This window comes from Equus quagga, chromosome 1, assembly GCF_021613505.1.
Source record: "Equus quagga isolate Etosha38 chromosome 1, UCLA_HA_Equagga_1.0, whole genome shotgun sequence".
Lineage (NCBI taxonomy): Eukaryota > Metazoa > Chordata > Mammalia > Perissodactyla > Equidae > Equus > Equus quagga.
Genome location: NC_060267.1, coordinates 176,641,203 through 176,653,494, shown reverse-complemented (window position 1 = coordinate 176,653,494; position 12,292 = coordinate 176,641,203). Strand labels below are relative to the sequence as shown.

The window sequence follows — 12,292 nt, the reverse complement described above, 5'->3', positions numbered from 1 at the left end:
CTTTTCCCTTTTCTGTATAATAAGCACATCCTATCACTGTACTTCCCTAAATATTTCTCTTATCAGTCCTCTTCTTTCTCATATCCCAGTCCAACCCCTTATCATATTTCATCCACGCTACGGAAGAAGCCTCTGTATGGTCTCCTTGCCTTTAATCTTGCTCTTTCTGCATCCACCCTCCACATAGAGTTCAGAGTTATTCTTCTAAATGCTAATTTTCCCAGTGATTTTTCTAACTAAAGTTCTTCAAATGCCTGCAGGACAAAAATCCAAATGCCCTAACTTGCTGTCATAAGAGTCCTTTATTAGCCGGCTCTCCTTCAAGGCTTTATGCCTTGATAAGTAACACTCCTTACTGCACCCTGATGTCTCTTGGCCTTTGTATATGCTGTTCCCTCTGCCTGGAATGAATTACTTAAACCAGAAACTTTGATAAACAAAATAAAATCATTCTCATCTATTCACTAAAATAGAATTTCTTCTTAGTCTTCCCAACTCCAGTCACTGCCCTCATCTCATGGACATCCTGCAGCAAAGCAAAATCTTATTTATTTATATAGACTCAGTAAAGTCTCACTTTCTCAGGGCAGCCTCTGTGATCACGCCTGGCAGATTCAGTCACTCTGTCCTTTGTGCTCCAATGCACTCTGTGAAAGGCTATGCTAAGGCTTCTCAATTGCTGTCTATTATAATTTATAAATATAGTATTCTTTCTGTTGAGGACAGAGACTGTGTTTTGCCCCATTCTGGAGTCTCAATAACTCCAGCACCTAGCACAGTAGATGGTCCAAAGACATCAAATGATGTTGTTGACTGGTAAAACCGATGAATGAACGAAGGGGTAAACAAGTATCAAATAATAGGTGGTAAGAAAAATAGTTCGGGCTTTAAAGTCATTTGCAACTTGGAATTCTATTTTTTGCTACATGACTTTCCAGTAATCAATAATCTCCAAGGACATGTTTTATTTGGTCAGCAGTGTTTAAAAATTTTTTAAATGAATTTGGGCGTATATTCTCTCTCCTGTATCCAGGCTGCTCCATCCATTTTTGTGTGGCTTCCACCAAACTCACACATCCACGTCACCATCCGCGCTCATGAAAGCATGTGAGTCAGCCACCAGCTTATCTGCTCCTCTGGACCCTGATCCGTGACTCCTGTTGCTCAGCCACAGCTCTTGCACTCTGTCCCACTTGCTGCCCAAGTCGCGCCCTCCACCTCCCACGGGCATCCTTAGATGTGTACATAAACATTCCAGGTCTCTCAGAATCTTCTTTGGCACTCGCCTTGGGCTTCTCTGGCTGAGTTTGAAATCTGCTGCTTCTCTAGCTTGGTGCCTCCTCATGGTCCCAGTTCAGGCTTCTCCTATCCCCCAAGGCTTGTAGGGCGATCTTTAGGGCACAGACACCGGCTCTGACACATTCAAACTGTGTGACCTAAGAAGAGTCTCTATTGCCAAGCCTTGGTTTCCTTATCTGGGAATAGGAAATCAAACTTTTCCTGTAGATTTGTTGGAAGAGTTAAATGAGAAAGAATAAGTTAAAACATATCATGCAATTTTGGCAAACTAGTAGATCCTTATTAAATTCTATCTTCTTCAAGTTGGTTAAGGCAACAGAGCTCAAATAACATAACCAAAGAATTATTTATTAGTAAGCTTCTACTACGTGTTAGTCTGTTCAAACACAATATTCAATGAATCCTTACAAAATGACAACCACAAAGTGTGAGTTAAAGACTATTACTTTCATTTTACATAATATGAAATTGAAGCTCAGAGAAGTTAAAATATTTGCCCCTTATAAGAAATGTCGGACATCAGTAAGGAATGCTTTTGCCTATAAGCAATAAAAGTATTTTTTGTCACATTCCAAGTAATCAGACAGCTGATACCCAGGATCAAGTCAGTGATTCAACCAGACAGGGGTGCTAGGCCGGAGTCCTGGCATCTTCTTGTCCTCCCCATCTTAGTCAGAAGATAACTACAACCATTTTATCCATTTCCAGATCCAATACAGGAAGAAGTAGGGGTGGTGGCAAAAAGGAAATGACTTTCTCCTCATGTTGTTCTGTCTTTTTAAGGAAAAGATTTCCTAGAAATGCCCTGGAGCCTTCCCCTTACAGCCTAGTGGACAGAACTGGGTCACACGGCCTAGTTGGAAGGAAGGCTGGGAAAGCTGGAATCTTACTTTGTCAAGCAAGATGAGTCAAAGTCAAGGAAGATGAAGAGAGAGAAGGAGACCGGGAACGGGTATCATGTGAGCCAAACAAGTGTTTGCCACAGGGAGATTGGGAAAACCAGGATTCTAGTACAAACCCGTTTGACTTCAAAGGCCACATCCCTTTCATTACTCTATACTATATCTTTTGTTATGTGAATGTAAATTATTTTATAGCAATTTAATATATTAGTAAAAAAATCCAAACTAAGGTCTGTATTACTGTTTTGAACTCTTTCAGACAAAGTCTGACTTCTGTCTCCAGTGGCCCTATGATAAAAATGGCATGTTATAAAGAAACCATTGTACCTTTATGGAACAGGTATATTAACTCTCTTGAAAATATGTTTTCTCTTTGATATCAAATACGAGTGATGTTATAAAGCAGGTGTCATCAAATTGGCAACAGACTTCAGATATATTTAAATTAGAGGAGGATGGATTATACACTTTTAAAAGATCCATTTTATATTTTTGATCATAAATTCATGTAACCTAGGTAACATGTTTCCACTACATCTTTCAACCAAATATGTATTCAACATTTTCAAATTTTAAGCCAGAATCTTATTCCAACGGATTTTTGTGTTTGAAGACTAGAACTGCATTTCAATTTATTTTAGTAATCCAATGATATTTATCAAGATATGAATATGTAGAAGACTTGAATATTTCAATCAAAAATTTTAAAGATAAGTATTTACTTACTAAGTCAATGTCACTGTTGAAATGCAATTCAGATACAAGTTTTATTTCAAAGTTAAAATTGCCAGTCATTCAGTTTTGCAAGAGATAACTATATTTGCTTTATTAAAGGCAAAGAGAAATGAATGTTTGTTTATCTAAAAATTAACAAAGAGGTTAGTTACTTTAGGACATAAGGAAACAACCCCCTATTTTAGCCTAAAAACTCACCGTGATTAACTACACTAATTGCCAATGATTGAGTAGTTTCTCCAGTTTAATATTTTAGTTTTGATTTATGGAATCACCTTCTCTCTTATCGGTAGATAAGAAAGGGGTGGATTATGAATACTGTGCTCAGATTTGTCATCTAAAAACAAGACATTTATAAAAGAACGTTAAAGCAATGTTATCCACAGGGGTGCTAAAACCTCCCCCATTAAAAGAAATTAAAAACCCTCAAGTATCTGAAGGAAACAGAGTTTATACTGGAGATGGTTACCAAATACCAAATGCTAAGTACGGTTATTGATCTCAGAACTGCCTGGTAAGCAGTAGTAGTTTAAGGCTGCGTTCATCAAAACTGAATCCAGCTCTTTGCAACAGAAAAGCAACTAAGAGTAGTTTCACTAGATAACAGTGTATCGTTTCACACAACAAGAGGTTGAGAAAGAGCAGTCAGGGCGGGGATGGCACCTAAGTGGTGTCATCAGGGGTCCAGCTTCACTAATCCTAAGGTGCAGGCCTTCATCCTCATGGTCACAAGGTAGCAGCTTTCACTGCCAGGTGATCAGTCTCATTCCAGATGGGATGAAGAAGGAAGGGAGGCATGAGTTCTGGCCAATAGTCCTAGAAACACCACTGTGAAATTTTATAACATAATATTAAAGCCATCGATCCTACTCCTCTAATTTTTAAGTGAAAAAACTAAAACACTGTGAGATTGAATGGCTTCCCCTAGGTGGCCCAGCTAGTTATATTTAGAACAAGAATAAGTCCTTTTAGTCCTTGGGCTGATGTCATTTCTATTGTGCGCACTACTTTCTGGATGTTGGGTGGGCTTCCTTTGGAATGCCAATAATGAGGGCCTTGGGGACCTCTCCATGTCTTGAAGGAGAGAAGCTACAAAAAGTTTGGGTCACTGGCTCATAAGAACCTTTATAATAAGACGACAGGCCAGTGTGGCATCCTCCTCTGTAATCTCATCCTTCTCTATCATCCACATAGTCAGCTCTTGGTTCCTTGGCATCAAAAGGCCAGAACATAATGACATCTTGGTGAACAGAGCAGTGGTCACAGTTATGAGGATCATGGTGGTGAAGGAGGTGGGAGGTGAGAGATGGGAGTGGAGGAAAGAGAATCCAATTCATTTTAAAATGTGGAGTTTCTTGGCATCCATTTTCCTCAGCTTTGTGCACCACATCAAAGCATGGAGACACACGCAAAGGTCTTATTTGACATCCTAGTACTACCCAAATAGAGAAGAGAGCTCATAATTATCACTGAAATTATATAGGTGACCTAATACTTTGACCACAACAAGCAGACTAAGTAGTTCTAGTTTGACTGAGATGAGTATTGAATTCCTGTTATCAAAATAACTGGGTCATGCAGCTCAATAGGATGACTGTCAACTGAGAGTGGAGGCATATCATTACTCAGAATTCTACTTGACGAAGCTGAAACACATCCGGCTATGTGTGGCAGATGGCCGCAGCATGCCTTCATGCTTGGTCAGATGTTATTAATCTATGACCAAAGGAGCAGGTGGCATCCAGAGACCGCACGATTTCCTTCCCAAGTCACCCGAGATACAGAAAAGTATCAATTGTCTCAACACGTTGGCATCTCCATAGTGCTTACTTTTAATAATTGTACTTTTTGAGTAAATGGAAATGAGGAACTGACATTTTATCTCCATCTTCCTGGTATCTAAGAGAGACTCCATAGAATATTTAAATAAGTAATCACTCAAACACTCACTGGACAAAAGTAATTCTAAAATAGGACATTAACTCCATAGTTAAGGAAAAATCCATTACACCTGAGCAGTTCTTCACCATGAAATATGTTTGATTACCTTTTATAGCATGAATAGGAGTTTTCCAGGTATAAAGCATTCAGCCAAATGTTTTACAGATTAAGGTGCATTAGGAATGTAAATTATTCTAAACCAAAGACAATTTCCTTTCTGGTTCACTTCTGTGCAACCCTAGGATACCAACCCAGGACCTGACAGGTCAATACCTCTGAGAGTCTTCCTGGAGGAAGGCTCCTAAGAGGCCTCGTTGGTCCGCATTGGTACATTTCTGTAAAGCAGTTAAAATACCAGCATCGCAAATTAAAACCTTAAATTTATTACCTCCAGTTATTAAAATGCCATGGTCAGATACTATTCAGCATCACCCAAATAGCTTTCCTTTCATGTTATTATTTGTATTAGCGAAAGCCATTTAAAAATGAAATCCCATTTCAATTTATCTTTGTGTTTAGACTGTTGTTCTAGCCTAAGAAGAAGAAAAAAAACTAATCCCTGTACAAATGAAAATTGCCTTTTTGTGTTCTGAACTAATTTAATCTAAATTGTTAACTCTGCAGAAGGCGCGTTCAGAAGAGAGAAATCGCATCCCAAGGGCTAGACGGGTAACGGGTTTATCTTACTTACGCATCTGGTGCCCTAATTCAGGAGCACTGGAAACCGGACTGACCACTCAGAGCTCACAGCCGGCAGCAGCCTCCTTTCAGGCAGTAAAGTCTGCAGTGGCAACGCGAGAAGATAATCAGCCCAACTCAGCAGAGTGTCCGAGACAAACACAGAGCAATGACACAGAACTTTTGGAATTGGAAAGGAACAGCTGTCCAATATCCTGGGAAACGGCCTGGAGTTGAAGTTTGGGAGGTTGGATGGAGGCGACCTGGAAAGACAACACCCTCCCTCCCCCAGCTGCAAAGGGAAAATACAGCATTCACAGCAAACACCTCTGAATCCTAAGTATGAAGTCTGTTTTTTCCTATCATGATGACCAAAATCTGTTTATCTGTGTGTTTTAGACGCACCTCTGCAAAAATAAACACACGGCTGTTAAAGATTTCTATTTGGAGCTAAATACTGAATGCTCTCTTAGATGAATCTACCCAAGATCTGTGTCCCATTAGGTGTCAACAGAAGCCCCCACATCAGTGCCCCAGCTCACTTCTTTTCCGCTCCCCATGTAAAGCAGCATCCTATGTGGGAATCAGAAACCAGACCCTGCCAGGCCTTTTAAACACCACCATATATCTCTAGTCTGTAGGGAATTCATTGCCTACCACTCTTCCTCTTAGCCCATGACCTAGACAGTTAGAAAAGCCCATTTAACCAGATTGTGGTAAAATATTTCATCCTAATTTGCTCTCTAATTTTAACTGAGTTGAAGGAGGACACAGGGAAGTCATCACTAACATTTTCCCCAAGCCTAGACCTTGAACAAAGCGTCCCAGGCAAGTTGGTTCGTGCCTGAATGTTTGTTTCGCAGCCCTTGTGAAACTTCTCTCAAAGTAAAGCTGTTCGACAGGTTCATGCTTAAGAGCCTCAGTAAACGTCGTCTTAGCAGCAATTACAGCACCTACTAAAAATAATTCACAGAGCCATGCAAACTGTGCATGAAGGTGAACAGTTGGAGTGTTTCTGCCTCCTGTAGGCAAGATAAACAACTTACTGTGGTTGATTAATTCAACAAAACTACTGAACACTTGATTAACTCTGAAGCAGCTTGAAATTAAATAAGGAAATGTTTGATGTGCTGTAGCCACCACGCTGGGGTTTTCCCCTTGCTCTTTCAGGAAGCCTACCTTCGCCCGTGAATGCAGTGTGGTCGGGACTACAGGACGTGGTCTGGAATCATGTCCTCACTCTGGCCTGTCCTGGCACCTTATCGTAATGGTGCCTTCAGCAGAAAACAAAGAGCTGGAGCAGACACCAGATGGGAGCAGCCCATCCAGCACAGCAGATGATGTTCACCTGATAACACAAGATCAGTGAGGCTGCAAATACAACGTGATGTGGCTGCTGAAAATTGGGATTGTTAAAGCATCTGCCACTTGCTCGTTTTGTAATCTTGGATGAGTTTTTCACCTCTCTTTGACAGTTCCCTCCTCTGTGAAATGTGGACAGTATTTCATGAGATTCTTGTCAGGAGCAAATAAGATAATACACAAAGGACTCAGCGCAGTGACTGGTTCACAGAGGGTGCTTTACAAACCTTGCCTTTCCATTCGAATCAGATAGCCCTACCTCCCTGTGGCCGGCTGAAAAATGAACCCTCAATCCATATCCTAATGCCTGGAGTCTGGAAATGTAAATTATCTGCTAAAAGGAGCCTTCGAAAATGTGATCAAGTCAAGGATTTTGAGATGAGGAGATTTTCCAAGATTATCTGAGTGGGTCTCAAGTCCAATCACAAGTGTCCTTACAAGAGAGAGGCGGAAGGAGAACACACACCCAGAAGAGGAGGCAGCAATGACCACAGAAGCAGAGATGGGAGTGATGCAGCCACAAGCCAAGGAAGGCCAGCAGCCACCAGAAGCAGGAAGAGGCAAGAGGGATTCTCCCCCAGGGCCTTTGGAGGGAGCACAGGCCAGCTGACAGCTAGATTTGGGCCCGGTGAAACTGATCTCAGAGTTTGGCCTCCAGAACTGTGAGAGAATAAATTTCTGTTGTGTTTAGCCACTAAATTTGTGGTAATTTGCTACAGAAACTACAGGAAAGTAATATCCTCACTAACTTCATCAATGTCATACGTTGCAGTACAGACATTGCCACCCTCCATTCAAGGCCACCAGCAATTCCTTTCACTGTCCACAACGATGACCATCTTGGCTATGTCATAAAATACAGTACACTTTGGTTGTACCACCCAAGTAAGAAGTGTCTGTCTTCCCTTTAATTGCATATTTTTTTACCTCAAAGGAGAGAAAATCCTCGGGAGTTGGTAACATACTGCACCATCAATTGTGTTGGTTAGGGGACTTTTGGGTTCTACACAACTGGATTCCAACTGAAAACTCACCATTTGTTTGCTCCCAAGCCCTTTGTCACTAGGGTAGTACTAGCAATGTTCCAGAGCCTCTGGCTGGGTAGGCAGCACCAGCTTGTCCTGGGAAGAAGAAGGTATATTTTCTCCTAAATTGGTATTTCCATGGTCATCTAAAGAATTCATTGAGATGATTTTAAGTAATACAGTGATGGTTTTCAGCGGGTACATGGACAGAGAGTTAAGTAGTGTCATTGCCTTTCCAATTCTCTTTTCATCCTATTTACATTAAGGAGAAAGTCTGATGGTATTTATATTGATTATGACCTCCTATTTATGGCACAGTTTTCTTTTTTTTTAACCTTTTATGATAATCATACAAATTTTCGTTCTTAAACAAATGTATTTTAGAAAAACTAATGAATCAATTTAAACAAAAGTATTAAATAAACAACACTCCAGGTGGTCATAGGAAAAATAGTCCCCAAATGCTTAAAGTTAGGGACACACCACTCCAAAAAGAGTAGTCCATGAGAGACTGCATCCAAATCCCCAGTTTCCCAGACCATAAGACACTTAACACCAAAACCTTAATCCCAGCCCTGTCTAGGTCCTAAACTGCTCTCAGGAAGTTCCAGTAGATTCTTCCAGTAGATCTCAAAGTGTGATTGAAGGCCTCTGTCCCACTGGGAAGCACTCTGAGCATTCACACCATCCTGCTGAGTCAGGCTCTGGCACATCCGAATTGTATCCTTCACCCACTCCCTGGACCGTTTCCAAACCAAACAGTCAAGAGCATCTTTGTCAAGAGTAAATAAATACAATTCTTAAATTAAGCAATTGTCCTATATGATCTTACTACTTCCTATCCTTCCAGAAATAGAAAGGTAATTGGCTCCTATATTAGCTATCAGAATAAATTGTGTGGCAGAAGGGACTTGTGTTCTAATGGTCACTTTAAAAGAAAAATGCAATTCAGTAATCTTAAATTATTCAGGAGTCAGTAATTACAGTAATTTTTACATAGAAAACAAAACAAAAACAGTTAGATAATTTTGGTTGAGTCATACTTCACTCTGGTAAGCGAAAAATGATAATGATACATCTATGGTTTATTTTTCCCTCTATGAATGATTACAAAACTATACTCCAGTACCTTTAATGCACAGAAAAAGAAAATTACTTCCAGTCTTTTGGGTACTTATGTTACACTCAGATGTGCAGACAACATGTTGTTCCCTTAACTTAACGGATTCAGCTTCCCTCCTGAGCCCCGTCTACAGGTGGCGGAGAAAAAACTAAATTTTAGACCAATAGAGAAATCCCAGGCCAAACCCATCATTGAAACGTCAGCTTAGGTCACACGACCTCGTTTTAAGAAAGGCTGTTCTTGATCACCTACCTTCTTCCTTCCTTCCTCAAGTTGGCAGAGGGCATATGCTAGAGACTGACATGCTTATGAAGCAAGAGGTGAAGGCAGTGGCATATACATATCTGTGTTCCTTGTGCAACTCTCATCATCACTGGGCCTTCCAGCATTAAACAGTGAGGATTAGTCCATCACTTACCTACCTCTTTCTTCAATCAGGGTTCCACAGACTTCTCTGGTTGACTCTCGTTGGTGTTGTGGGCATCCTGAGGCCTGGCCCAGGCAGTTTGCACTGTAGGTCATTGGACCCCTTCACTGTTCACGATGATCATCCTCCAGACTCTGACACCAGGTTGTCAGTTTTCAAGTCACTGCTTACTATCTGTGACCTTGGGCCAGCTATTTAATATCTTTGTGCCTCAGTTTCTGCATCTGTAAAATGGGGAAGGGGATGATAACAACAGTACCTACCTCTCAGAGTTGCTATGAGGATGAATTAATAAAGATAAAATACTTTGAGCAGTATTTGTCACATATAAGTACTCTATAAGTGTTTATTGCTATTGTTGTCATTGTTGTGCTGGAAGGTGGTCCAGCCAGAGAGTCAGCTTACCTCCACCTCCCACGGGAGCATGTGAGACCCTCCAGATTCTTTGTAGATCACACACCAGCCAACAGAAGCTCAGAGATCTAAACCCGGATCTTCCTCTCAGGCTCTGCCCTGGAGCCTTCTCAGTTGTGACCAGCTACAGGTTAGCAGGAGAGCAGGCTGTAAGGCAGTCTTCTCCTAGAATCCCAAAACAAATCGAGAGAAAGCCCTGCCCACATCATCCCCCTTGGTTTGTCGGGTCACCAGGCCCAGGCCAAGGCCAAAGAGAGGAGCTGGGACTCAGTCTCACCTTGTCTCTCTCACCTTCTTCCCTCTCCCACGATCCTTCTGAAACTGCTTTCAGGAGCTTTTCTTTTCCTTTTCCTTCCTTTCTTCCTTCCCTTGCATCAGATCTTCCTCTTTAAGATGCTAGCTTTGTCGGGTGTGCCACCAGGCTGGACAGAGTGGAGAACTTACTAACAAAGAGACGTAAGTCAGGAAACTTTCAAAAATATCACGCACATTACGCTAGCTTATAACCTAAAAAACAGCAAGAACCATCTTCAAATAGTCAGTGATGAAAGGAAAAAAGCAACAACAACTATATAGGGTTGGGGGCTGGAATTCAAAGAAGTAGCAGGAATCCGCTGTATTTCAGTCCATGGAAGTGATTCCCTGAAGACGAACCTCCCAGATCCTCCCCCAAGGATACTTGGGGAAGGAGGAAACATTTTAACTAGAAATAAAGTGCTGATTCCAGGTAACTATAAACTAAGCTTTTCTGGGAAAATTGGCTATAAGGTGGATCTTTCAAAACTGTGATGGACAAAACAGGAAACACAGCACCTTAATGAGAAACAACCTGGCATTAGGGTTCCTCACAGACCCTTTCTGCAGGAAATGCTAGTTTCCAGAGTTCATGATCAGTAAGTATTTATTTTTATGTGATGCCCCCCACCCAAAAAAAAATTAGCCCGGAAAGGAGAATCACTTGGCTCCTTGCAGAGGCCTCCCGCGATCCGTCAAGACAGGCCACACACAGAGGTTCAGGATCTGCCTACTCAACGATCTGCCAGGCCGGTGGAGCAAAACCTGCTGTTCTGCTACAAGGAAAGTTCTTTGGGACCGCCTAGGCTACTCCTACTAAAACATAAAAATAGAGGATATTCCATAGAATGCATAAATCTAGAAATACAGACATCTCCAAACTTAATGGCTGTAAATCACCATGAGAAGCACCTGTCAACAGGCTGCAGCATCTCCTAATGAGCAGACCTCACTGCTGGTGGCTTCAGGTATAAACTGCACTGTCTCTTCTCTTAACACTGCAGCCACAAGGACGTTATCCTCTTTTCAGAGGCTCTATGTATGTGTCCACGCACATGATGGAAAAGTTAAACAGGCTGAGAGTCAGAAAGAAAACTTTGGTAACTCTAATTGTCTTGCCCATTCTGTCTGCAAGGTCATTCGTTAGCTGCAATTTTATGAAAGTGGCAGGCCTGACTCATTAAAGCTATTGGTGTTTTTTAAGTGGAAATGGTTCATAACAGTTTAACAGAAGAAAAAAGCCCTGGGCATGCAGAAGTTTTCTCATTAAAAGAAAATTAACCCTGAATTTGTAGCACTGTGATTTAATAAGCAGTGGTGATACTTGCCCAAAATATACAAGATCAAAAAAGTACCATATGGCTTGATTATATGCAGCTATTGGGATAAAATTTGGAAATAATGGAATCATAGAGTTTTAGACGTAGCAGAGCTGGAACAGATCCTTTCATCTAATCTGTCTAGTTTCTTCCTGCCAATCACCCCCATCCCTCTCTCCCCACACACATTTTAAAGATGACACAACCGAGTACCAGAAAAATTAAATCCGTTTTTCTGGGTTACCTATTTAAATATTATAACTGAAAGTCAACATTCTCATCTCAAAATACAGAAAAAGACGAAAGAAATTCTAGTGTAAATGACAATCTAGAACAAAAATTTGCATTATATATGATGAAGAGGCTAATATTCTTAATACATAAAGAACTCGCTACTAATCAATAGAAAAGTTTAACAACCGAAAGAGAAAATAGAGAAAGAACATTAATAGACAGTTTTAAAAAGAATCCTCAGGAATTCTTGATAAAAAATGTTCAATCTTAATAGAAAGCAGGAGATGCAAATTGAGACAATAAAATTCCATGTTCATCTATTCATTGATACAGGTTTTTTAAAAGGTTACTATTCAATATTACTGAGGATTACAGAAAGGGGTCCTTTTGCACACTGCTGATAGTCATGAAAACAGTGTAAACTTTCTGAACAACAATTTAGCAATACGTCAAGAGCTTTAAAAATATTTACGTCCTTTGACCTACTAACTCAATTTCTAACAATTTGTCCTAAAGTAATTAGAGATGTACACCAATAA

The 12,292-nt window shown here is 40.7% G+C and overlaps 1 long non-coding RNA gene across 4 annotated transcripts; it reads right to left on the bottom strand.

The window, feature by feature from the left end:
- Positions 1-612: 612 nt before the first annotated feature.
- On the bottom strand, positions 613-10,336 carry LOC124235475 (uncharacterized). Of its 4 annotated transcripts, none has more exons than XR_006887493.1 (6): positions 10,184-10,336; positions 9,898-10,071; positions 9,484-9,716; positions 7,952-8,038; positions 6,735-6,903; positions 613-1,500 (listed from the first exon to the last, which is right to left on the bottom strand). It is a non-coding gene; the product is annotated as an uncharacterized LOC124235475 (long non-coding RNA). The 4 variants fall into 4 exon arrangements; XR_006887497.1 differs by having other exon boundaries at positions 9,488-9,716; XR_006887496.1 differs by having other exon boundaries at positions 9,898-10,030.
- Positions 10,337-12,292: the final 1,956 nt, after the last annotated feature.